General features: G+C 38.6%; 1 long non-coding RNA gene across 1 annotated transcript; it reads right to left on the reverse strand.

The window, feature by feature from the left end:
* Positions 1-48: 48 nt before the first annotated feature.
* On the reverse strand, positions 49-25,869 carry LOC129059731 (uncharacterized). The gene is made up of 3 exons (XR_010140088.1): positions 25,787-25,869; positions 21,560-21,742; positions 49-2,791 (listed from the first exon to the last, which is right to left on the reverse strand). It is a non-coding gene; the product is annotated as an uncharacterized LOC129059731 (long non-coding RNA).
* Positions 25,870-26,201: the final 332 nt, after the last annotated feature.

The raw sequence follows: 26,201 nt of genomic DNA on the forward strand, positions 1-26,201 counted from the left end.
ACTGTCATCTACGAGTGCCATCTGGAACAAGTTCCAAGTTGGCAATGAATGGGCCCTCACATGCCTCTGCCCACGAAGAAATCCTGCGGCTCATCTGTAAAGTCCGTGGTAAGAATGACAGATCTTAATTCAGAGAAAATAGAAAGAATCCAAAAGAAATAAAATTCCCATCTCAGACAAAGAAAGAAGACTTTACCGAGTGTGCTGCCCGGATCAGGTCCCAGGAATCCAGTGAGGGAAATCGCCAATTCTGGCTGTAGAAGAATCCTAGGAAACATAGAGTCACTGTCAGCCGTGGGAGCTGCTGAAGGACCTCTGGCAGCCTTGGGTGCTGAGGACACAGGGCTGGGGTGTGTGGAGGAGGTGGGTGAGAGCACGGGCGGAGCTGCTGCTGGGCCACCCTTAAGGCAGGCAAAGGACACCATCAGGAGAGCCCTGGGAGACACAGCCTCGGGTCCCTGGCTAAGCCACCCTCATCACTGTGAAGTAGGCAGTGTTCACACAGGCAGCACACAAATGCACGACATCACTCCAGGACAGGGTCTGCTCACAGAAAGAGGCCTGGAAAATGTCCTCTATTTTAAAACAAGTTACCATGTTTAACATTCCTGAATCTACATATGCTCCTTCTGCACTTAACATCCCTATTATTGGATTTTTTTTTTTTGTTTTTGAGACAGAGTCTTACTCCGTCACCCAGGCTGGAGTGCAGTGGCGTGATCTCGGCTCACTGCAACCTCCGCCTCCTGGGTTCAAGCGATTCTCCTGCTTCAGTCACCCAATATTATTGGATTTTAAAGCATTATTGTGGTGAAAAATACACAATATGTATTATTTTAATTATTAAGTGCACACTTCAGAGCATTAGTTCCGAATGCTGTATAGAAAACTAAAAACAGGCTGGGTGCAGTGGCTCACACTGTAATCCCAGCACTTTGGGAGGCCAAGGCGGGTGGATCACCTGAGGTCAGGAGTTTGAGACAAGCCTGACCAACACTGTGAAACCCCGTCCCTACTAAAAATACAAAAATCAGGTGGGTGTGGTGGTGGGCGCCTGCAATCGCAGCTTCTAGGGAGGCTGAGATGGAAGAATCACTTGAACCCGGGAGGTGGAGGTTGCTGTGAGTCAAGATCGTGCCATTGCACTCCAGCCTTGGTGACAGAGCAAGACTTTGTCTTAAAAAAACAAACAAACAAAACTAAAAACAATCTTAATTCAGTTTTCTTACCTTCCACCCTAGGAAGCTAGAGAAAAAACTATAGTGTAATGTAAACCAGACATAAAAATAGAACAAAAAATTATTTACAGAAATCATTATAATAGAAATGATAAAAGAAACAAAACCAAGGGCTGCTTCATAGGAAAGATAAATAGAATTGATAAACCTCCAGCCAGGCTAACCACCAAGAAAAGCTAGGAGACACAATTTACAAATAATATAAATAAAAGGAAGAATCACTCCTGTTGATCTCATTAATATCAAGCAGATAATAAAAGAATACTTAGAATAAATCTATGCTCACAAATTTGACAGCTTAGATAAAAATAACAAATTCCTTCAAAGGCAGAAACTATATCATAAGTACCCAAAGGAGACTCAGATAATCTGAGTAGGCTTATATCTATTATAGAAATTGAATCAATAAGAACTTTTTTAAAAATGCATTTTTAAAAATGATTTTACTGAATTCTACCTAATTCTTACAAGGGAAAACATAGTCTTATTATATAAACAACTGATTAAAATTCTAAACATTTACCCAGTTACATTTTAAAATTATGCCCATTGCAAAATCTGCACGAGAATTGAGGGCAGCTGTATTCATAATCGTCTGAACTAGAAGCAGCCGAGTTGCTCTTCAGGAGGTGAGTGCAGCAACCCACATTGTTACAGGAACCCAATGGAATATGATTCACTGATAAAAATTAGTAAGCCGTTAAGCTACAAAAAGATAGGAAAAATCTTGCATGTATATTGCTAAGTAAAATCAGTCCTAAGTGACTGCATACTTTATGATTCCAATTCTATAGAATTTGGGGAAAGAAAATCTACAGAGGCAGTAAAATAAATGATCTATGGTAGTCAGGGGTCCTAAGAAAAGAAGAAAGGGACTAAGAGGTGCAGCACCGGTCATGTTTTGAGTGCGAAACTTTTCTGTCTGGGTGATGAATGACATTATGAGTTTGTCAAAATCCGTAGGCTGAACAGCACCGGGTGAGCCTTACTGCAAACTCTAGACGTTCGTTAAGAAGAAGATATCACTATTGCTTCAGCCACTGTAACAAATGCACCATATTCATGTAAGATGTGATCACAAAAAAGATACTGAGGGGGGAGGGTATATGGGAACTTTCTGTACTATTTCAATTTTTATGTGAATTTACAAGTTTCACAGGATCTGCATTTGTTTGAAAATGCACAACATTATCTCAGGAAGAGTTCCATTTTAGCCAATGTCTAACAGTCAGTTAAATATCTAAACCTTGCATTGAGATGTTCTTTACGATTAAAAGTGAACCAAACTTGAAGTGGAAATACAGTCAGACTAGTGACTGACTAGTGCTACACTAGTCAATTTGCACACAGGAAATAAAGAAGACACAGTGTAGCAATGTCAGAGTGGTCTGAAGTGTGGGACACTGAAGAATCTGGAATCCTTATGCTTGCAAGGGTGAGTAACTGAATTTCCACAGCACCTCTACGTTGCCGCCCTTCAGGAGGCAAATTAGGATCAGGGCGCACATGCTCTCTTAATCTCTGCATGGATTCCACTTCATCCCAAGAATTATCTGGGAAATGTAAGAAAATAAAGACAGCTGTTGACATCTTGCTGCAGAAGACCATAGAGAAATGAAGAATCGTTTATTCACAGTTCAACCCATTTCCTGTGTTCCCCGAGAACACTGTGCTGCCAGCGAGCTGTGCTTTGAAGGGGTGGCCTGCCTCTTCACACCTGTGGGTATTTCTAGTCGGGTGGGACGAGAGAGTGAGAAAAGAAGTAAGACACAGAGACAAAGTATAGAGAAATAACAGTGGACCCAGGGGACTGGCGCTCAGCATACTAAGGACTTGCACTGGCACTGGGCTCTGAGTTCTTCCAGTTTTTATTGATTATTTTTTATTATTTCAGCAAAAAGGAATGTAGTAGGAGGGCAGGGTGATAATAAGGAGAAGGTCAGCAAAAAACATGTGAGCAAAAGAATCTATGTCATAATTAAGTTTAAGGGAAGGTAATGTGCCTGGATGTGCACGTATGCCAGATTTATGTTTCTTTCTACTTAAACATCTTAGTGGAGTAAAGAATAACAAAGCAGCATTGCTGTGAACATGTCTTGCTTCTTACTATAGGGCGGTTTTTCTTTGATCTTAGAATTGAACAAATGTACAATCGGATTTTATACTGAGACATTTAGTTCTTAGGAGCAGGCAGGAGACAGTGGCCTTCTTCTATCTCAACTGCAAGAGGCTTTTTTTACTAATCTACTTTAGCACAGACTTTTTACAGGTGTCGGGCTGGGGGACGGTCAGGTCTTATCTTACGAGGCCATATTTCAGACTATCACATGGGGAGAAACTTTGGACAATACCCAGCTTTCAAGGGCAGAGGTCCTTGCGGCTTTCTACAGTGCATTGTGCCTTTGGTTTATTGAGACTAGAGAATGGCGATGACTTTTACTAAGTATGCTGCTTGTAAACATTTTGTTAACAAGGCACATCCTGCACAGCCTTAGATCCTTTAAACTTTGATTTTATACAACACATGTTTTTGTAAGCTCTAGGTTGGGTCAAAGTGGCTGGGGCAAAGCTACAAATTAACATCTCAGCAAAGCAATTGTTCAAAGTACAGGTCTTTTTCAAAATGGAGTCTCTTATGTCTTCCTTTTCTACATAGACACAGTAACAGTCTGATCTCTCTTTTCCCTACACAGTTTTCCTTTCTAAATGGGAAATGGGTTAAATCAGGGGTCCCCAACCCCTGGGCCATCGACAGTGTGTGGCCTGTTCGGAACCGGGCTGCACAGCAGGGGGTGAGCTGCCGGCTGGGAGCAAAGCTTCATCTGTATTTACAGCCACTCCCCATCACTCCCAGCACCGCCTGAGTTCCACCTTCTGTCAGATTAGCCACGGCATTAGATTCTTATAGAAGCGCAAACCCTACTGTGAGCTGCACAGGCCAGGGATCTAGGCTGCATGTGCTTTATGAGAATCTAATGCCTGATGATGGGTCACTGTCTCCCATCACCCCCAGATGGGACTGTCTAGTTGCAGGAAAATAAGCTCAGGGCTCCCACTGATTCTACATTATGGTGAGTTGCAGAATTACTTCATTAATTATTACAACATAATAATAAAGTGCACAATAAATGTGCAAGAATCATCCTGAATGCATCCTTCCACCTCACCCTCGTCCTTTGAAAAATTATGTTCCATGAAACTGGTCCCTGGTGTCAAAAAGGCTGGGGACCACTGGGTTCAATGTTTGATCCATTGTCCACTGTCACCATCTGCAGAGATAAGCCTCCTGAATCTGAGTTGGGCGTTAGGAAGAATTTGCACTGTGGATTGCACTTACAACGGTGCAGACTGACTGTGTAGGCAAAACCCTGTACTGAGATGAGACAAGGTGGAAGGGCGGCAGATGGGGGTGACCAAGAGCACGGGGACTGGTGCACAAAGGTCTGGGCTCAAGTCCTTATTTGGAAGCTACATGAACTGAGAAGTTCTATAGACCCTTCTGTGCCTCAGTTCCCTCTTCTGAGTGTGGAAATGTTCATAATGGCCTATGTTACATTCTAAGGCTAAAAGTAATTAAACAGAGGTAAATTCTGAAGAAAACAGGTACTTCAGGACTCCCCTTCATGCATTCCAACCTCCAGCTACATTATCAAACCCTATCTATCTTCCTCATGATTGTCAGACCAGACTTTCATGGTCCCTCATTGTCACAGCTGCCGCTCTCCCTAAGAGCTGCCTTCACCCTTGCCCCAGCCAATCCCTCTCTGGAATCCTCCTCCCATACACACCTACCACCTTTCTAGCATAAGCCGGATTCTGCCACTGTGTATTTGAAGTCCTGCATACGACTTCTATCTCCTACTGCAAGAGTCATCAGCTCAGCCCAACTTCCCTAAGCCCTGATGATCCAGCCGTCATCTCTCTCTGCCACCTCCTGTCCTCACTGTCACTGTGCTCTCCCTTCACCACCAATATTGTAACTGACGAGCCTATCCCCACATACAATGTCCTCCTTAAACTTTCTCTGCCTGGAAGTTCTTCTGCTTTAACCAATATGAGAAATTGGAATACCTTCTTTATGGTTCATAACACATGCCATCTACCCGGCAAAACCCTTCCAAAAGGTCAATTCTCATTTCTCACTGCACATCCCTCCATGGCAGCAGAGGCTCTATTATGTCTACTTTTGTATTTATTTACAATCTGTTTGTAAATCATGACATGCTGAATAAAATTACTGCCACATTTATATTGGTGCCATGAATCCTTAACACACCATAAACACTCAGCCCTTGCCATGTGAGAGAACAAATGAGTATATAAACTTAATATTATTCTCCTTTGTATTAGCAATACATCTGCTTACCCTGGTCTGGATCCACCAAATGTTTTCTACCCCATTGCCACACACCTGCCCAAATCCTAAGCATCATTTAAAAACTAGCTCAAGTGTCTCACTGCAGGGAGTTTTCCTTGTTCCCTCAAAAACAAAGTATGATACTGTCCCTGAATTCCTTACTCAGTTTTCTTTCCTGTAAGGTTTCAGTTCCTATCTTATGTTAATAAAGATTTAGATCCACATGATCCGTCTTCATATGTAAGCTATTTCAGCGCAGTTTCCATATCTACCATGTGTTGTATCCTTCGGAAGGTCCAGTATTCCTTAGAAAACTACAGCTCTAACAATCTCTTGAGGAAATCAACAAATATTGCAAAATATCCTGATTACAGATTTTGAGGACAGCAAAAATGTGAATGAATGCCTGTATTATGCAATTTTTGTAAGATTACAATCACCACCATTGATGACAACAATTTTACATTCAGCTTGTATTTAGTACTTGCTTCATTTGTTTGTCAATCAATTTGGGCTGAAATCTGAAAATTATCCTTTCTGCCATTAATCCACTCTCCGAATAATTTCTATGACCCAAATTCCAGGGATCATAATTTCTTAAACTGAATCCTTCCAGATCAATTTTCTAATTGCCCTCTTTACATCTTTGTTCCTCAGTGTATAGATTAGTGGGTTCAAGGTTGGGGCAACAATGGTATAAACAAGAGCAAGGACCTTTCCCTGAATCTGAGAGTAGTTACTCTTCAGCTGAAGATACATGAACATGATGAAAACAGCAAGACCAACATCAGGTGGGAGGCACAAGTCCCAAAGGCCTTCTGCTGACCTTCAGCAGACTGCATCTTCAGCACAGCCCTGGCAATGCAGGCATAGGAGGTGAGGATGGTGCACACTGGAAGGGCAAGGATGATCACATGAGCAATTAACATCTTCAATTCAGTTGGGCCGGTGTCCACGCAGGACAGCTTGACAATGACCAGGACCTCACAAAGGAAATGGTCCACACGGCGGTGGCCACACAGAGGCAAAATGGTGGTTAGTGAAGAGTGAAAGAGAGAGTTGGCAAACCCAGGAAACCAGGACAAGGCTGCGAGAAGGTGGCAGATCTGTTGGTGCATGATTGTAACATAGTGAAGGGGCCAGCAGACGGCAACATAACGGTCCACAGCCATGACAGCAAGAAGCACACACTCTGTGGAGCCAAGAGCCAAGGCTACAAAATACTGAACCATGCAGCCTACATAGCTGACCTTCTTACTCTCTCCCCAGATGTTCACCAGCATCTGAGGGACCAATGCCGGTGGTGAAACACATGTCTGAAATGAGAGGTTTCGGAGGAAGAAGTACCTTAGGGTGCGGAGCCGATAGTCCAGCAGGGGGACCAAGATGATGGCTGTGTTCCCTGTGAATGTCATGGTGTGGAACCCGGAGACAAACAGAGAAAGGATGAACTCAGCCTAGGGATATTCTGAGAAGCCAACTAAGATGAAGTCTTCCCCTGAGCTGTCATTTATTTTCATCATCTGCTTATTTTGTAGCACTTGAAATAGAATCAAGTGTACTCTATCTATTGTCAAAACAAATTTTAAAAAGGAGTTAGTCAATTTTTATGTAATATTCACTATGATTTCATAGGTTTGCAAACAAATCTAAATAATAGGAACTCAAATTTCCTGGTGTAAAAAATTATTTAAATGGTTTAAATGTAAATCCAATGTTACAAAGAATGTAAAACTTAGAATAAAGTAGCTTTGTTTGATTATTATTACTGCTTAACACTTTTAGACAAATGAGTTCAAAACATTATAAGAATAGTAAAGATAAAATAAATTTTATATACCACCAGTACTATACTAGATAGATGTAGAAAGAGTGGACATCCTTGTCTTGCTCCTGATCTTATAGAAGAAGCTTTCAACTTGTCACCACTAAGCATATTAGCTGTTAGCTTGTCATTTATGGCTTTTATTGTGTTGTGCTACATTCCTCCTATACCTAATCTATTGAGATTTTGTATCATAAATGGACATTGAATTTGGTCAAATACTTTTTCTGCCTCTAACATGATGATCATATGGTTTTGTCCTTCACTCTGTTCATGTGGTGTATCACATTTATGGATTTGCATTTATTTAAAAGATCAACAAAATTGACAAACACTTAGCTAGATTAACTAAGAAAAAAAGACTCAAGTAAAATCAGAATGAAAGAGGGAACATTACAGTCAATATCACAGAAGTAAAAAAGGATTATAAGACAATCCATGAACAATTGTACTCCAATAAATAGATAATCTAGAAGAAACGAATAAACTCCTTGAAACATACAACTTACCAAGACTGGATCAGCAAAAAATAGAAAACTAGGACAGACCAATAACTAGTAAGGAGACTGAATCAGCAATTAAAAACTTCCCAACAAAGAAAAACTCAGAACCATAAGGCTTCACTGGAGATACTCTACCAAATATTAAAGATGAATTAAGATCAATTATGCTCCAATTCTTCAAAAAAATAAATAAATACGAAAAAACACAAACTCATTCTATGAAGCTAGCATTGTTCTAATATCAAAGCCAGACAAAATCACTAAAATAAAAGAAAACTGTAGAATAATCCTGATGATTATTGGTGCAAAAACCCTCAAAAGAAAATTAGCCGGGTGTGGTGGCAGGTGCCTGTAGTCCAAGCTACTCGGGAGGCTGAGGTGGGAGAATGGCATGAAACCAAGAGGCAGAGCTTGCAGTGAGCCAAGATTGCACCATTGCACTCCAGCCTGGGTGACAAAGCGAGACTCCATCTCAAAACAAACAAACAAACAAACAAAAACCCTCAAAAGATATTATCAATCTGAATTCAACAGCACATTTAGAGGATTATACATCATGATCAAGTTTTATTCCTGGAGTGTAAGGATGGTTTAATGCTGGAAAATATATGAAAATTAATCAATATAATATTCCACATTAATAAAAGACAAAACTACATGATCATCACAACTGATGCAGAAAAAAGCATTTGACAAAAGATAATACCCTTTTCCTGGTAAAAACAATCAACTAGGAATAAAAGGAAACCACTTCAACATTATAAAGCCATGTATGAAAAATGCACAACTTATACCATACTCAATGGTGAAAGACTGAAAGTTTTTCTTCTAAAATCAGGAGCAAGGTGAGGATGTTGGTTCCCACCACCTCTATTCAATATACTACTGGGAGTCCCAGCTGGATTAATTAGGGAAGGAAAAGAAATATAAGATATCCAAATTGGAAATGAAGAAGTAAAGCTATCTCTGTTCACAGATGATATGATCTTATAGGTAGAATGTCCCATAGAGTGTGCAAACACACAGTTAAAATGAATGAATTCAGCAAAGTTGAAGAATAAAAGATCAGCAAACAAATCAATTGCATTTCTATAGACTAAAAACAAAGAATCTAAAAGGGAAATTAAGAAAAAACTTCATTTAAAATGGCATCAAAAAGAATAAAACACTTAGAAGTGAAATTAAACAATCAAGTGAAAGACTTGTACACCCAAACACTATAAAATGGTGAAAGAAATGAAAGAAGACATAAATAAAGAAAATACATCCCATGTTCATGAATTGGAAGGCTTAATATTGTTACAATGCACACACTATTCAAAACAATATATTCAGTCCTCTCTAATCCCTATCAAAATTCCAATAATTTTTTTTCAAAAACAGAAGAATTCATTCTAAAATTGATGTAGAACTTCAAGAGACCCTGAATAGCCAAAACAGTCTTGAAAAGAAATAAAGTTTGAGATCTCTCACTTCTTGATTTCAAAATATATTGCAAAGCTACAGTAATTGAAAGAGCATGGTACTGGCATAAAGATATAGATACAGATCAGTGGATTTGGACAGAGAGTCCAGAAGTAAATCCTACTGTGCAGGAGGACAAATCTCTGCATTGCCTTGGATGACCCGGCTCTGCCTACTCCCACTTGCATTCTTGGAATAACCGTAAAATGAAACATCCTGAAATTAGAAGGACCTGTTTGGAAGAATCTAGACAGTGTCATCATTCCTTCCAGAACTGAATATTTTACAACACTTGTGCTCAGTCATCCAAGTTGCACCCAGAGGTATAAAATCCAAAGTGGACTGTTTTAGGCATCACTCAGCTGAGATACAGAGTGGGATGTGTAAACAAAATTTTGTCTGTCCTGGGAAGATTTCCTAAGCCTTGAGGGACCAGCACACCACATATTCCAGCCTTCTGTTTATCCTTGCTTCCTATCTGTTAACAATAAAGTTGTTTTACTTAGTGTATTTTAAGAGTGTTCTGTCTCACCACACTCATACTCTGGCAGCTAGGTTTGAGTAAAACCTTCTGCCAGATTTAGAAAACTTTGCAGAAATTGGCAAGGTGTTTTGTCTTCACCTGGGATTGATACTGGTGCACACTATTCTGCTTAACATCTCACACGTGGTCAGATGATTGTTGACAGGTGTGCAGAGAGAGACAGGAAGCTCTCTTCTCAAATGATGCTGGGAAAACCGGATGTTCATATGCAAAAGAATAAACTTGAATCCTTATATTAAACCATATGTAAAAATTAACTCAAAATTGATTAACGACATAAACCTAATACTGACAAACCAAATTTAGCAGCGCATCAAAAAGCTTATCCACCATAATCAAGTAGCCTTTATTCCTGGGCTGCAAGTTTGGTTCAACATATGCAAATTAATAAATGTGATTCACCACATAAACAGAACTAAAGACAAAACCTACGTGATTATCTCAAAAGATGCAGAAAAGGGCCGGGTGCTTGTAATCCCAGCACCTTGGGATTTATTAAAAAGTCAAAAAATAACAGATGCTGATGAGATTGTGGAGAAAAAGGAATGCTTATCCACTGTTTGTGGGAGTGTAAATTAGGTCAGCCATTGTGGAAGACAATACGGTGATTCCTCAGAAACCTAAAGACAGAAATGCCATTCAACAGAGCAATCCCATTATGGGGTATATACTCAAAGGAATATAAATTGTTCTATTATAAACACACATGCACGTGTATGTTTATTGCAGCACTATTCACAATTGCAAAGACATGAAATCAACCTAAATGTCCATCAGTGACAGACTGGATAAAGAAAACGTGGTACATACCAGAGAATACTATGCAGTCATAAAAAAAGAATGAGGTCATATCCTTTGCAGAGATATGGATGGAGATAGGGGACATTATCCTTAGCAAACTAACACAAAAACAGAAAACCAAATGCCACATGTTCTCATAAGTGTGAGCTGAATTATGAAAATGCATGGACACATAGAGGGGAACAACACATACTGGGGCCTATCAGAGGGTGGACAGTGTAAGAAGAAAGAGGAACAAGAAAAATAACTAATAGGTACTGGGCTTAAGGCCTGAATGATGAAATAATCTGTACAACAAACCCCCAAGACACAAGTTTACTTATGTAGCAAACCTGCACATGTACCCTAAACTTAAAAGAAAAAGAAAAAGATCCCCATACTATAAGATTCTTAGAAGGAAACATAGGGGAAAATCTTCATGGTGTTGGATTTGGCAATGATTTCTTAAATATGATACCAAAAGCACAAGCAACACAAGGAAAAATAGACAAATGGGACTATATCAGACATAAAACTTCCATGCATAAAAGAACACAATCAATGAAGTGATTGTAACTGGTGATCTGTGAGCCTTGCCTGTGGCTGGAGTGGCCAGGACGTGAGAAGCAGCCTCCTGGGGCAGCACAGGGGAGCTGCACTCAGGCCTGGTTTTCTTTCCTTTCTCTTCCCCAAATCAGTCTGTCCTCTTGGGCCCCTCAGCCTTTCCCCCATTGTCTTGAATATTAACACTTGGCTCCCTTTTAGTCATGCTAATCTTTCTAGCAAGTGGTTTCTCTGCAGCCTGCTTGAATTCCTCTTCTGAAACTGCCTCTTCTTTCTTGACAACATGGCGAGGCTGTGAATTTTCCAAATTTTAACACTCTGCCTCTCTTTTAATTATCAAGTTATTCCTTTGCTCCCGTATCTGATTGTAGGTTGTTAGAAGCAGCTATGCAACTTCTTGAACACTTTGCTGCTTAGAAATTTTGCCAGGCACAGTGGCTCATACCTGTAATCCCAGCACTTTGGGAGGCCGAGGTGGGAGGATCACCTGAGGTCAGGAGTTCAAGACCAGCCTTGTCAACATGGTGAAACAACTTCTCTACTAAAAATACAAAAAATAACTGGGCATGGTGGTGCCTGCCTTTAATCCCGGCTACTCGGGAGGCTGAGGCAGGAGAATCGCTTGAGCCCGGGAGGCAGAGGTTGCAGTGAGCCGAGATCATGCTTTTGCACTCCAGCCTGGGCAACAAGAGTGAAAATCTATCTCAAAAAAAAAAAAAAAAAAAAAAAAGAAAAAAGAAAAAGAAAAAGAAAGAAAAGAAAAGAAAAAGGAAAAAGAAATTTCTTCCGCCATATGTCATCACTCTTAAGCTTAGCCTTACACAAAGTTCTAGGACATGGACACAATCCAGCCAAATTCTTTGCTATGGTGTAGCAAGGGTGACCTTTGCTTCAGTTCCTAATAATGTTCTCATTTCCATCTGATACCTCATCAGCCTGTCCTTCACTGTCCATATGTCTATCGGCATTTTGACTACAACCACTTAACCAGTCTCTAAGAAGTTCCAAATTTTCCCTAGTCTTTCTGTCTTCTTATGAACCCTTCAAACTCTTCCAACCTCTGCCCATTACCCAGTTCTCAAGCTGCTTCCACATTTTTAGGTATTTTTATAGCAACACCGCACTCTTGGTATCAATTTTTTGTGCTAGTTCATTTGTGTTGCTATAAAGAAATGCCTGAGGTTGGGTAATTTATAAAGAAAAGAAGTTTATTTGGCTCAAGGTTTTGCAAACTGTACAAGAGGCATGGCACCAGCATCTGCTTCTGGTGAGGACCTTAGGAAGCTTTGACTCATGGTGGAAAGCAAAGGGAAACCAGCATGTCACAGGGAAACCAGCATGTCACATGGTGAAAGAGGTAGCAAGAGAGATATGAGGCACTTTTAAACAACTAGGTCTCACATGAATTAGTAGAGTGTAAATGCATTCATTACCACAGGGAGGGCATCAGCCATTTATGAGGAATGTGCCTCCATAAACCAAACACCTCCCACCAGGCCCCAACTCCAACATTGTGGGTCAAATTTCAACATGAGATTTGGAGGAGACGATATCCAGACTATATCAAGAGGTTAATATCTAGAATGTATAAAGTACTCCTATGACTAAATAACAACAAAATAACCCAACTCAATAATGGACAAAGGATTTGAATAAACATTTCCCCATAGAAGATTTACAAATGGCCAATAAACACACGAAAAGATTCTAAGTATCACTAACCATTAGGGAAATGCAAATAAAAACTACAATGAGATATCACTTCATACTTACTAGAGTGGTTACTGCCAAAAATAGAAAACAAATGTTAGTAAGAAGGTGAAATTGGAACCCTTCTGCACTGCTGTTGGGAAATCTAAAATGGAGCTGTTGCTTTGGGAAAAAGTATGACAGGCTCCTGAGAAAATTAAAAATAAAATTACCATATGGTTTAGCAATCTCCTTGCTGGGCATATACCCAGAATAATTTAAATCAAGGACTTGAACAAATACTTGCACACCTGTGTTCATTACAACATTATTCATAATATCCAACAGGTGGAAACAACACAAATATTTATCAACAGATGAACAAATAAACAAAAATGTGGTATACTCATCCAATGAAATATTACTCAGCCTTCAAAAGGAAGGGATCCTGTCACATTCTACAACACAGATTAATCATGAGGACCTTATGTGAAGTGAAATGTTGTGGGAAGTCAGGGACCCCGAACGGAGGGACCGGCTGGAGCCATGGCAGAAGAACATAAATTGTGAAGATTTCATGGACATTTATTAGTTCCTGAAATTAATACTTTCATAATTTCTTATGCCTGTCTTTACTGCAGTCTCTACACATAAATTGTGAAGATTTTATGGACACTTATCACTTCCCCAATCAATACCCTTGTGATTTCCTATGCCTGTCTTTACTTTAATCTCTTAATCCTGTTAGCTGAGGAGGATGTATGTCGCCTCAGGACCCTGTGATAATTGCGTTAACTACACAAATTGTTTGTAGAGCATGTGTGTTCGAACATGAAATCTGAGCACCTAGAAAAAAGAATAGGATAACTGCAGTGTTCAGGGAACAAGGGAGATAACCTTAAACTCTGGCTGCCAGTGAGCCAGGCGGAACAGAGCCATATTTCTCTTCTTTCAAAAGCAAATAGGAGAAATATCGCTGAATTCTTTTTCTCAGCAAGGAACATCCCTGAGAAAGAGAATGCGTCCCTAAGGGGAGGCCTCTGAAATGGCCGCTTTGGGGACAGCTGTCTTTTACGGTCGAGGCATAGGGATGAAATAAGCCCCAGTCTCTCGTAGCGCTCCCAGGCTTTTTAGGATGAGGAAATTCCCGCCTAATAAATTTTGGTCAGACCGGTTGTCTGCTCTCAAACCCTGTTTCCTGATAAGATGTTATCAATGGCAATGCCTGCCTGAAACTTCATTAACAACTTTATTTTGCCCTGGTCCTGTGGTCCTGTGATCTGGCCCTGCCTCCATTTGCCTTGTGATATTTTATTACCTTGTGAAGCAGTGATCCCTGTGACCCACACCCTATTCATACACTCCCTCCCCTTTTCCTATGCTCCCTCCCCTTTGGAAAATCACTAATAAAAACTTGCTGGTTTTGCAGCTTGGGGGGCATCACAGAACCTGCCGACATGTGACGTCTCCCCCCGGACGCCCAGCTTTAAAATTTCTCTCTTTCGTCCTCTGTCCCTTTATTTCTCAGACTGGCCGACACTTAGGGAAAATAGAAAAGAACCTACATGAAATATCGGACGTGAATTTCCCCTGATAGTGTAATAAGCCAGTTACAAAAAAACTTATGCTAAAACTTGTATTAATTTCACTTACATATGGCATCTAAAGCTGTCAATTTTATAGAAACAGAAAGAATGATAGTTACTAGGAGACAGGGTAGAGGGAATGGAGAGTTATTTAATGTGTTGAAGAGTGTCAGCCTGTAAGATGAAAAAGCTCTGGAGATCTGTTACACAACAACGTGAAGATATTAGCATTGCTGAACTGTGCACTTAAAATGGTTAAGATGGTAAGAGTTTAATGTTATGCTTTTTTAAACCTCAATTAAAAATTAAAGTTAAAAAAATTAGAGACAGATTAGAATTTATTAAAATAAATCACTCTAAATAAATAATTACTTGCTTCTTCTCTCCCCACCCAAAATAATGTACATTTTGAGAAATGATCAAGAGTCAGTGGAAGCAGAGTAATAGTGGTGAGGATAGGGGATAAAGAAAGGAAATAAGATAAATTATGCTTATGTCTTGCAGAACCTTGTCATGACAGCGTGCTACAAACTGCGCAGGACATTAACCCCACCTTCTTCATATAATATTCCAAAGTAGAGGTAAAGAAATAAAAGTGAAGTAGAAAAAAGTCATAGATTTCTAATATTAGCATGAGCTAGTTTAATGGAGGAGATATCACAAAATCAGCAGGAACAGAAGATATTGAATACTTACGAATAACCTACATAAAAAATAAACAGGTCTCATAGAGGGGTGTCTAAATTTCTGAATAATATGAAATATTTTAATACATGGTGTTACATACTTCCTTCTTATAGGAAAAACTATGTTTTAAAGATGGAAATGTTTTCTAAATTTATCAATGAACTCAAGACAATCCCAATAAACTTACCAATATTTTTTAACTTGACAAAATGGTTCTAAAGCTTAACTAAAATAATAATCTATTAATAATGACTTAGATACATCTAAAAAGCATTATATTTTTATTATTAAAAAAATACTATCTAGTCACAAACAGCAAAAACAGTGAAACTGAACCAGGAAGCCAATTAGAAAAAAATTAAAAATTCAGAAATTAGCCAAAGTTTCTAGGATTTTAATATAAAAAAATTAAGTATTTTAAATCTAAGTAGGAATAATTAATCATTCAATAACATATGTAAATCCTAGATACATTGATAACTTAAATACAGTAACAAAAACAGCATGGTACTGGTAGCAAAACAGATGTATAAACCAGTGGAACAGAACAGAGGCCTCCCAAATAACACCACACATCTACAACCATCTAATCTTTGACAAACCTGACAAAAACAAGCAATGGGGAAAGGATTCCCTATTTAATAAATGGTGTTGGGAAAACTGGCTAGCCATATGCAGAAAATTGAAACTGGACTCCTTCCTTACACCTTATACAAAAATTAACTCAAGATGGATTAAAGACTTAAATCGAAGACCTAAAACCATAAAAACTCTAGAAGAAAACCTAAGCAATACTATTCAGGACATAGGCATGGGCAAAGACTTCATGACTAAAACACCTAAAGCAATGGCAACAGAAGCCAAAATAGACAAATGAGATCTAATTAAACTAAAGAGCTTCTGAACAGCAAAAGAAACTATCATCCGAGCAAACAGGCAACTTACAGAATGGGAGAAAATTCTTGCAATCGATCCATCTGACAAAGGGCTAATATCCAGAATCGACAAGAAACTTAAACAAATTTACAAGAAAAAACATAAACAACCCCATCAAAAAGTGGGCAAAGGACATGAACAGTTCTCAAAGGAAGACATTTAGATGGGCATGGTGGTGCACGCCTGTAATCCCAGCACTTTGGGAGGCTGAGGCGGGCAGATCACGAGGTCAAGAGATCAACACCATCCTACCCAACATGGTGAAACCCCGTCTCTACTAAAAACACAAAAATTAGCTGTGTGTGGTGGCAGGCACCTGTAGTCCAAGCTACTCAGGAAGCTGAGGCAGGAGAATCACTTGAACCCAAGAGGCAGAGGTTGCAGTGAGCCAAGATTGCACCACTGCACTCCAGCCTGGTGACAGAGTGAGACTCCGTCTCAAAAAAAAAAAAAAAAAAAAAAAGAAGAAGACATTCATGTGGCCAACAAACATATGAAAAAAGCTACTTATCATTATTATTCATTAGATAATTCAAAGCTAATTATTCATTAGAGAAATACAAATCAAAACCACCATGAGATACCATGTCATACCAGTTAGAATGGTGAGCATTAAAAAGTCAGGAAACAACAGATGCTGGAGGGGATGTGGAGAAATAGGAACGTTTTTACACTGTTGGTGGGAGTGTAAATTAGTTCAACCATTGTGGAAGACAGTGTGGCCATTCCTCAAGGATCTAGAACCAGAAATACCATTTGATCCAGCAATCCCATTACTGGGTATATACCCAAAGGATTATAAATTATTCTGCTATAAAGACACATGCACATGTATGTATAGCTAAGACCTGGAATCAACCCAAATGTCCAACAATGATAGACTGGATAAATAAAATGTGGCACATATACACCATGGAATACTATGCAGCCATAAAAAGGGTGAGTTCATGTCCTTTGCAGGGACATGGATGAAGCTGAAAGCCATCATTCTCAGCAAACTAACACAGGAACAGAAAACCAAACACCGAATGTTTTCATTCATAAGTGGGAGTTGAACAATGAGATCATATGGACACAGGGAGGGGAACATCGCACATGGGGACCTGTCAGGGAGTTGGGGGCAAGGGGAGAGATAGATGACGGGTTGATGGGTGCAGCAAACCACCATGCCACTTGTATTCCTATGTAACAAACCTGCACGTTCTGCACATCTATCCCAGAACTTAAAAGTATTAAAAAAAACCTGGAAAATATGTTGTAATCACTATGATCAAAAACCTCTGACCACTGTCCTCTGACTACATCAGGAATCCTTGGGAACGCATCAGCGGAGCTCCACAATATGGTCCCTGCTTATCTCCTTGGCATCTTCTTTTGTTACTTAGTTAAGACAACCTCTCTCTTCGGATGACCTAATTTATTTGTAATCTCCCACTGCACCGTGTGTGTTGTGATCCCTCTTTTGATAATGCCACTGCCTCACCTTTAAATGCCCTCCTTCACTCTATGGAGCCACACCCCCAGCTACTTTACTGTATAATTGCCTCTTCTCTAAGCGGATACATCTTAAGTTTACTATATCCAGAGTCCTTTGTGCACTTTAAACACCTTAGAAAGCACAGATAGCAAAAACTGAGTATTATAATTTCTCCAAAATTGATCCCTACGTAAAAACTAAAGCCAATTGTAAAATGCATTGCTGTGGACGTGAATTTGTTTCTTCATATTCCTTTTTAAAATCCTTCTACTGCTCCCAAGTTTGTCTTCTTAGATCAAAAGAAAATGCAGGATTGCCTCAGATCAACAGACATTCCAGAACCTGCCCAATCTACTCTTGGTCAGCATACAAAAATACATGTGCCATCCAAGGAAATGCTGAGCTAGTGATCACTGATTAGGCTGAGATTCTTTCTGTAACAAAGATTTACATGCTACATCACGGTGACTGCTATAACTCTATCTTCCCTAGAGAGTTGGCTTTTTGCCCAGAAATGGGGTATGCTTTTAACATTAGTAGGACAGAAGTACCTAACTTACTGTCATGTTATGTTGACATATTGATCTGTTCTATTGATTATAAACTTGTATTTTTCTTATCAATAGTCACTCATAATAATTAGTAAGATTGTCTAGGACAGAGCTGCCCAGTGGAAACAATGCGAGCAAAGTATGTCGTTAAAATTTTTCTAATAGCCACATTTTAAAAGGTTAAAAAAGTAAATTAAAAATATATCTTATTTAACTCAGTATACCCAAACTATTAATTCAACATGTTTGAATACAAAAAATTAATGAGGTATTAATTTCATACTGTCAAAAATTTAGCATGTATTTTATACTTACTGTACATTTAAAATCAGATGCTAATTTTTTATTGGCAATACTTCATCAGTATTTAGATTTTATAATAATTACACTCCAAAGCATATATTTACTTATCCAAGTTATTCCAAGCACATTTTATTTTCCAACAGGTGAATTGAGAATCAGTTTTTTAACGTAGGTTAAATTAAATAAAATTTAAGTTTCCCTTTCAGTCTCAGTAGTCACATTTCAATTTGTCAAATATTGGACAGCACAGACACACATCTTGCTCCCTGAATGAGAATAAATGAGGTAGTCTGCACACCTAGCTCTTTTTTCTGGAGATATGTAGCTAATGTATTTTCTTGGAACACACTGCTGAGCTGTCCTTTTAAGGTACACGTGCAGATTTGTTACGTGGGTATATTGTGTGATGCTGATGTTTGGGTTTCTATTGAAACCATCACCCAAATAGAGAACATAGCATTCAATAGGTAGGGTTTTTTTTATTTGTTTGTTTGTTTTGTTTTTTTGAAATGGAGTCTCGCTCTGTCACCCAGGCTGGACTGCAGTGGTGTGATCTCAGCTCACTGCAAGCTCTGCCTCCTGGGTTCACGCCCTTCTCCTGCCTCAGCCTCCCGAGTAGCTGGTACTACAGGTGCTCGCCACCACGCCCAGCTAATTTTTTGTATTTTTAGTAGAGACAGGGTTTCACCGTGTTAGCCAGGATGGTCTCGATCTCCTGACCTCGTGATCCGCCCCTCGGCCTCCCAAAGAATAGGTAGTTTTTTACCACTTCTCCCCTTCTCACCTCCCCCCTTCTAGTAGTCCTCAGTGTCTATTGTTGCCATCTCTAGGACCCTGTTTAGTTCCCACTTGTCAGCGAGAACATGCGACATTTGGTTTTCTGTTTCTGGGTCAGCTCACTGAGAATAACATCCTCCATCTCCATCCATGTTGCTATAAAGGACATGATTTCATTCAGGCTTTCTGTTTACAGCTGTATAGTACCACATTTTCTTTATCCAGTCCATGGTTGATGGACACCTGGGTTCATTCCATGTCTTGGCTGTTGTGAATAGTTGAGCCCTCCTTTTACAGTTATTTTTGTTTTTGTATGAACACCAGCACAAGTTACCTGCAACGCTTCCTTTCTACCTGGTGTTCACATAAGATCTCAGGAGCTGATCAGTTGTTCCTGTTGTTAATATTTTTCCTTATTTCCACAGGACTTTTGTTTTTTTAATTTTAATTTATATGGGTACATAGTAGGGGTGTGTGTGTGTGTGTATATAGTAGGGGTGTGTGTTTGTGTATAGTAGGGGTGTGTGTGTGTATAGTAGGGGTGTGTGTGTGTGTGTATACACATACATATATACGGAGTACATGAGATATTTTGCCACAGGTATGTAATGCGTAATAATCACAGCATGTAAGTAAAATGGGGTATCTATCCCTTCAAGTATTTATCCTTGGTATTACATACAATCCAATTGTAGTATTTTAGTCATTTTTAAATGTGGCATTAAATTATTATTGACTATAGTCACCCCGTTGTACTGTCAAATACTAGGTCTTATTCATTCTTTTAACTATTTTTTGTACCCGTTAACTTGGCTTTTGGGTTTCCTTATTTTGCTTTGTCTTTCCAGCTCATATAGGTGGTGATATACATATTATATTTCTAAAAAACATCTACTTAACGGAAGTAACAAAGTACATGCACGTGTGTGTATACTGTATACATATATATGTGAGGAAAAACACATTCTTGCTTATTAAAATCTATTTGAAAAGTTAAACATGTCATTTGAAATCCACCCTTCTTCTGGATTACACTACACTTTTGATGCTTTATATAAACCTGAGTATCTTTATGAACTCAGTATCATTATGAACTCATTGTCTTGTCCCAATTAACCCGAGTTATCTTTATTATTGTTAGTCTCAATCATCACAACATGGCCAGTGGAAATTCCCTTAAGGTGGCTCATTGCTTTTTGAGGACTGTCACTGATTCTCTTACAAACTTCATTGGATATACCTTGCTGTCCAAATATTTTCTTTCAGCCTCAAAAAACTGGAATTAACTACTCTCCAAAGACTTTGAGTTTACTTTAGTACAGAATAGTATTAAGAACAAAATATGGGGCCGGGTGCAGTTGTTCACACCTGTAATCCCCGCACTTTCGGAGGCCGAGGTGGGTGGATCATGAGGTCAGGAGATCGAGACCATCCTGGCTAACATGGTGAAACCCCATCTCTACTAAAAAAATAGAAAAAATTAGCCGGGCGTGGTGGCGGGTACCTGTAGTCCCAGCTACTCGGGAGGCTGAGGCAGGAGAATGGCGTGAACCCAGGAGGCAGAGCTTGCAGTGAGCCGAGATCGCGCCACTGCACTCCAGCCTGGGCGACAGAGCGAGACTCCAACTCAAAAAAAAAAAAAAAAAAAAAAAAGAACAAAATATGGGGCCGGGCGCAGTGGTTCAGGGCTGCAATCCCACCACTTTGGGAGGCCAAAATGGGCAGATTACTTGAGGTCGGGAGCTTGAGACCAGCCTGGTCAACATAGTGAAATCCCATCTCTACTATAAAATAACAAAAGTTAGCCGGGCCTGGTGGCAGGCGCCTGTAGTCCCAGCTACTCGGGAGGCTGAGGAAGGAGAATCACTTGAACCCAGGAGGCGGAGGTTGTTGTGAGTGGAGATCATGCCACTGCACTCCAGCCTGGGCGAAAGAGGGAGACTCCTACAGAAAAAAATAAAAAATAAAAAGACAAAATAGGGGCACTAGGCTTGAATAATAACATGATTGTGAATAAAAATGCTATAACCAATTGATTATGTAAAGCCTTTCATTTTTCTATAACAGACTGGAAGTGATGTTGCTGTGCTTTTCTTTTCTTATAACACGCAGTTCCATTGGTCATCAGAACTTCATCCTACACTTAAACGTCCTTTATATGCTGTGTGTGAGCATACGAAGTCTCTCTCATGCTCACACACAGCATCATCAGTACCCCAAAGGGGACCAGAACCCAATGCAGAACTTACACCAAAGAAATAGAAGGTTTTGATCCTACCTGGTGACTGGGAGGTCCTGCTCCAGGCAAAAGAGTTGAGCTCAGGTTGGCAAACTGCTTTTATTTTATCCAAAGACATGGAGAAAGCAACAGGATAATGTTGGCTGCACAAGACTCTGCCTTATTTTGACATCCCCTGGGCTTCAGCCTCTTGTGGTTAATTACTGTCAGAAATGGATGAGCCTGGGGATGAGGGAGATGTAAAAAAAAGATGATGGGGGCTTCCAGAGAATTTCTACAGAGACCTAGAACTAATTCCATCTATTTCATCATTGCTTTGTTTATCTGTTTATCATCACTGCATTAAAAAATCTGATGCTTTTGGGGATTCTTGACAAAAACAAAAGAAATAAGATATCCAGAGCAAAATTGACAGTAGCTGCATATAATTCCAAATTGTCATTAAATCAGTCTTTATAAGGTGTTTGTTTAACATTAACATAAATATGTTGAATACATATTTTTCCTTAGAAGTTTAAAAATCAATAACTTGTTTTTTTATTATTTAAATTATTTTTAAGTAATTTATTGTAGCCACATATGCATTTGCTTCTGAGGAAAATGAATGGCACATAATACCTTAAGAGTCAGAAAAGACCACTTAACTTAGGTGATATGATATCCGTGAAAGAGTATTTAGGAAAAGTCACCAGCAGACTAAAAACATCTGCTGTACAACATTGTACCTATAGTTAGTAATACTGTATTATACACTTAAAAATTTTCTAGGAAGATAATTCTCATGTTAAGTGTTCTCACCACAATAAAAATAAAAATATATCATTTTAACCAATTTACCAGCTGCTGTGTAACAGAAAGAATATAAACTTTGGAATCAGGAGGACTTATATTTATAATCTTTACTTTTCCACTCTCTCATTTTTGCTCCCCATTTACAACAACCCACATCCTCTCCCATGATTTCACCACCATTTTAATGATAGCATAACTTTCCAGCTACATGCACCCTTCATATACACAAGGCCATTGAATCCATCCCAACTCTGCCTCAGAAAACTGCATGTCTGGATGCTTCAGAGTATTATCATAATTCTAAATTGCTGATTTAGAAAAATCCCACAAATAAGGGATTAAAAAACAACTAATTACCCTTTTAATGTCATTCTAAAGCAGTGTCTGACAAGCCCACCTAGGATCTTCTAATAATCTAGGACAGGGATCAGCAAACTTATGCTGCTTTTGTAGTCAAATAGTAAATATTTAGGCTTTGTGAGCCATGTAGTTCTTCGGCCCCTACTCCACGCCACCATTATAGAATGAAATTGCCATGGGCATACATAAATGAGCATAACTGAGTTACAAGTTCCAACCAAAGTTTATTAACTCAAATGTGTGTTTTCAGCCATTATATTTTAAGACATTCTTCTTATTCTTTCTCTCTCTGTTTTCATTCTGGGACACTAATCATGCATATGAAGGGGCATTTGATGCCGCAGGTCTCAGGCTTTGTTCATTTCTCCTTATCCTTTTTATTGGTGATTCTTAAGACGGATAATCTCAATTGATTTAATTCAAATTTGCTCATTGTTTTTTCTGCTTGTTCAAATAGGCTCTTGAATCTCCTTGGTGCATTTTTCAGAGAGAAAGGAAAAAGGATGAGGAAAAATGAGGAAGGTCTGAAAGCTGTGTAACCCCAGGAAGCATACCAAGATACACAAAATGGGAGTCCCAAGGGGGGTGAGGTGGGAGAGAAAGAGATAGAAAAAACATTTGGGGAAATATTGGCTGAAAACTTCCCAAATCTGATGGAAAACATTAACCTACACATCAAAGAAGCTCAGCAAAATCCACTAAAATATATACTGAACTAAAATATATACACGCCAAGATGCCTTATAATCAAACTTCGGAAAGACAAAGAGAGAACCTTGAAAGCAGCAACCTAGAAGTGACTCCTCATGTACAAGAATCTTCAATAAGATTTAGTCAAATTCTCATCAGAAAACGTGGAGGCCAGAGAGCAGTGGGATGACATTAGAATACTGAAAGAAAAAAAAAGCTGATGCCAATCAAAAACTCTATGTGGCAAAAAAATCCTTCAAACTGAAGGAGAAATTAAGCATACGCAAATACATAAAAACTCAAGGAAATCTTTGCTAATACATTGGCTGTACAAGAAATTCTAAAGAAATCCTTCAGGCTGAAATAAAAGGACACTAGGCAGTAATCTGAAGCCATATAAAGAATAAAATACACTGGTAAAGGTAACTGCACAGGTAAATATAAAGGTCAGTTGTTGTATTTTTGGTTTGCAACCTCTCTTTTCTTTCCCATCTTACATAAAAGGCAAATAAACAAAAGATTAATATAAATCTATGATAATGGGAACACAATATGTAAAGACATAATTTGCAATAACAAAATAGGAAGGCATAGAAAACATATATAGCAGTAGGATTCTTGAATAATTTTTATGCCAAGTTAGTATTAACTCAAATTTGATAATTACAAAGTTTAACATGTTAATTGTAATGCCCAACCAACATAACTGCTAAGAAAATTACTAAAACTATGGAGAATGATAATGAGAATGGAATTAAATGGTACATTACAAAAAAATTAAACATGAGAAAAGACAATGTTGGAGGAATTGAGGAAGAAAAATTATATAAGACAGAAAAGAAATAGAATAATGATGTAAGTAAGTCTTTTCTAATCCATATTTGCTTTAAATGTAAATATATTAAACTCTTCAATTAGCTGGGCATGGTGGTGCATGCACATAATCCCACCTACTCAGGAGACTGAGGTGGGAAAATTACTTGAGTGTAAATGTTTGAGTCCAGCCTGAGCAATGTAGCAAGATCCTGTCTCAAAAGAAATCCTCTCCAATTAAAAGGCAGAAACTGGCAAAAATAAATTTTAAAAGAAACATGATTCATCTATATGCTATGTATGAGAAACTTCCTTTAGATCCAAAGGCACAAGTAGGTTTAAAATGAAATTGTGGATAGACATTCTATGTGAATATTAGCCAAAAGAGAGCTGGAGAAGCAATACTAATATAAGATAAAATAGACTTTAAGTCAAAATTATTACAAGAGACAAAGAAGGAAAATAGCTTAAGGTTATTTTTAATTTCCCTTGTGTTTTCTTCTTTGTCCCATTGGTAGTTTAAAATTGTGTTTCATTTCCACATATTTATGATTTTTTCCCATATTCCTTCTGTTATTGATACCTAGTTTTATTCCATCATAATCAAAAAATTCTTTGTGTGGTTTGAATATTTGTAAGTTTATTAGGACTTTTGTGTCATAATAAATGGTCTATCCTGAGGAATATTCCACGGTACTTGAGAAGAATTCCTGTTCTGCAGTTGCTTGGTTGTGGTGTACATTTACGTTATAGTTTGTAAATCTTTCTTCTTTCTTAATTCAGGTGTTAGCAGCTGTAAATTTCCCTGCAAGCACTGTTTTGCTGCATCTCTTAAGTGTGGGTGTGTATGTACATCTCAAGGAACTAGGAAAGAAAGAACAAACTAAACCCAAAATTAACAGAGGAAAGGCAATAATAAAGATTAAAATGGAAATGAGTGAAATAGAGATTAGAAAAATAGAATCAACAAAACCAAAAGTTTTTTTGAAGATTAACAAAATTGGAAAATTTTAGCTAGACTAAAAGCAAAAAAGAGAAGACTCAAGTTACTAAATCAGAAATTAAAGTGAGTACATTACTACCAATTTTACAGAAATAAAAAAGATTATGGGAGCATACTATGAACAATTGTTTGCCATCAAGTTGAATAACCCAAATGCAATGGACAAATTCCTAGAAAGACACAAGTTACTAAAATTGACTCAAGAAGAAATAAAAAACCTGAATAGACCTATATAAAGTATAAACAAAAGTAAAATTCTAAGCCCCCTGACTAAATGGATCCCTCCTCTCAGCCAAGGGGATCCCAAAGAAACCTGAAAAACTAGTTCGGGCCGTGATGGGAAGTGGAGATCAGACATGCCTCGTCATGCTCTCCTCCCTTTGGAGTTCAGGCACAACTGACTAGCATCAACATTAAAACAGAGACATCAAGACTGACACAAGACTCTTTGTAGCAATAAGACACCAAATTCCAACCTGACTCTACTATAGCATCGTATGACAGATAGCAGGCTCTAAAAGAAATAAAAATATTTTACCCCAAAAATATATTTCTTTGACATATTTTGAAATATCTCTGCACAGCAGTTGCTTGTGGGGGAAACTTACATTCTGTAGAGAATTCCGCTCCCTTTCCAGGTCTTTTTCTGATCCTGAAGAGATTAGTTGAGAGTTTAGCACCTTTTAAGTTCTGAATAAGAAACATTTGCCATCTATTGCCTCTAATGGCAGCCACCTATGAGACTTCATCTACACAATGAGAACCGTAGTTTCCATAACTCTTTTTCTTAACTCAGACATTCTTTTCTATTGATTCCAGTTCTTTATATAAGAACTTAACTCTTTTTTTTTTTTTTTTTTTTTTTTTACTTTTAAGGTCAAGGGTACATGTGCAAGTTTGTTACACAGGTAAACTTGTATCATGGGTATTTGTTGCACGGATTATTTCATCATCCAGACATTAAGCCTAGGACCCATTAGTTATTTTTCCTGATCCTCTCCCTCCTCCCACCCTCCACCCTCT

This window comes from Pongo abelii, chromosome 4 (assembly GCF_028885655.2).
Source record: "Pongo abelii isolate AG06213 chromosome 4, NHGRI_mPonAbe1-v2.0_pri, whole genome shotgun sequence".
In the NCBI taxonomy this organism is placed as follows: Eukaryota; Metazoa; Chordata; class Mammalia; order Primates; family Hominidae; genus Pongo; species Pongo abelii.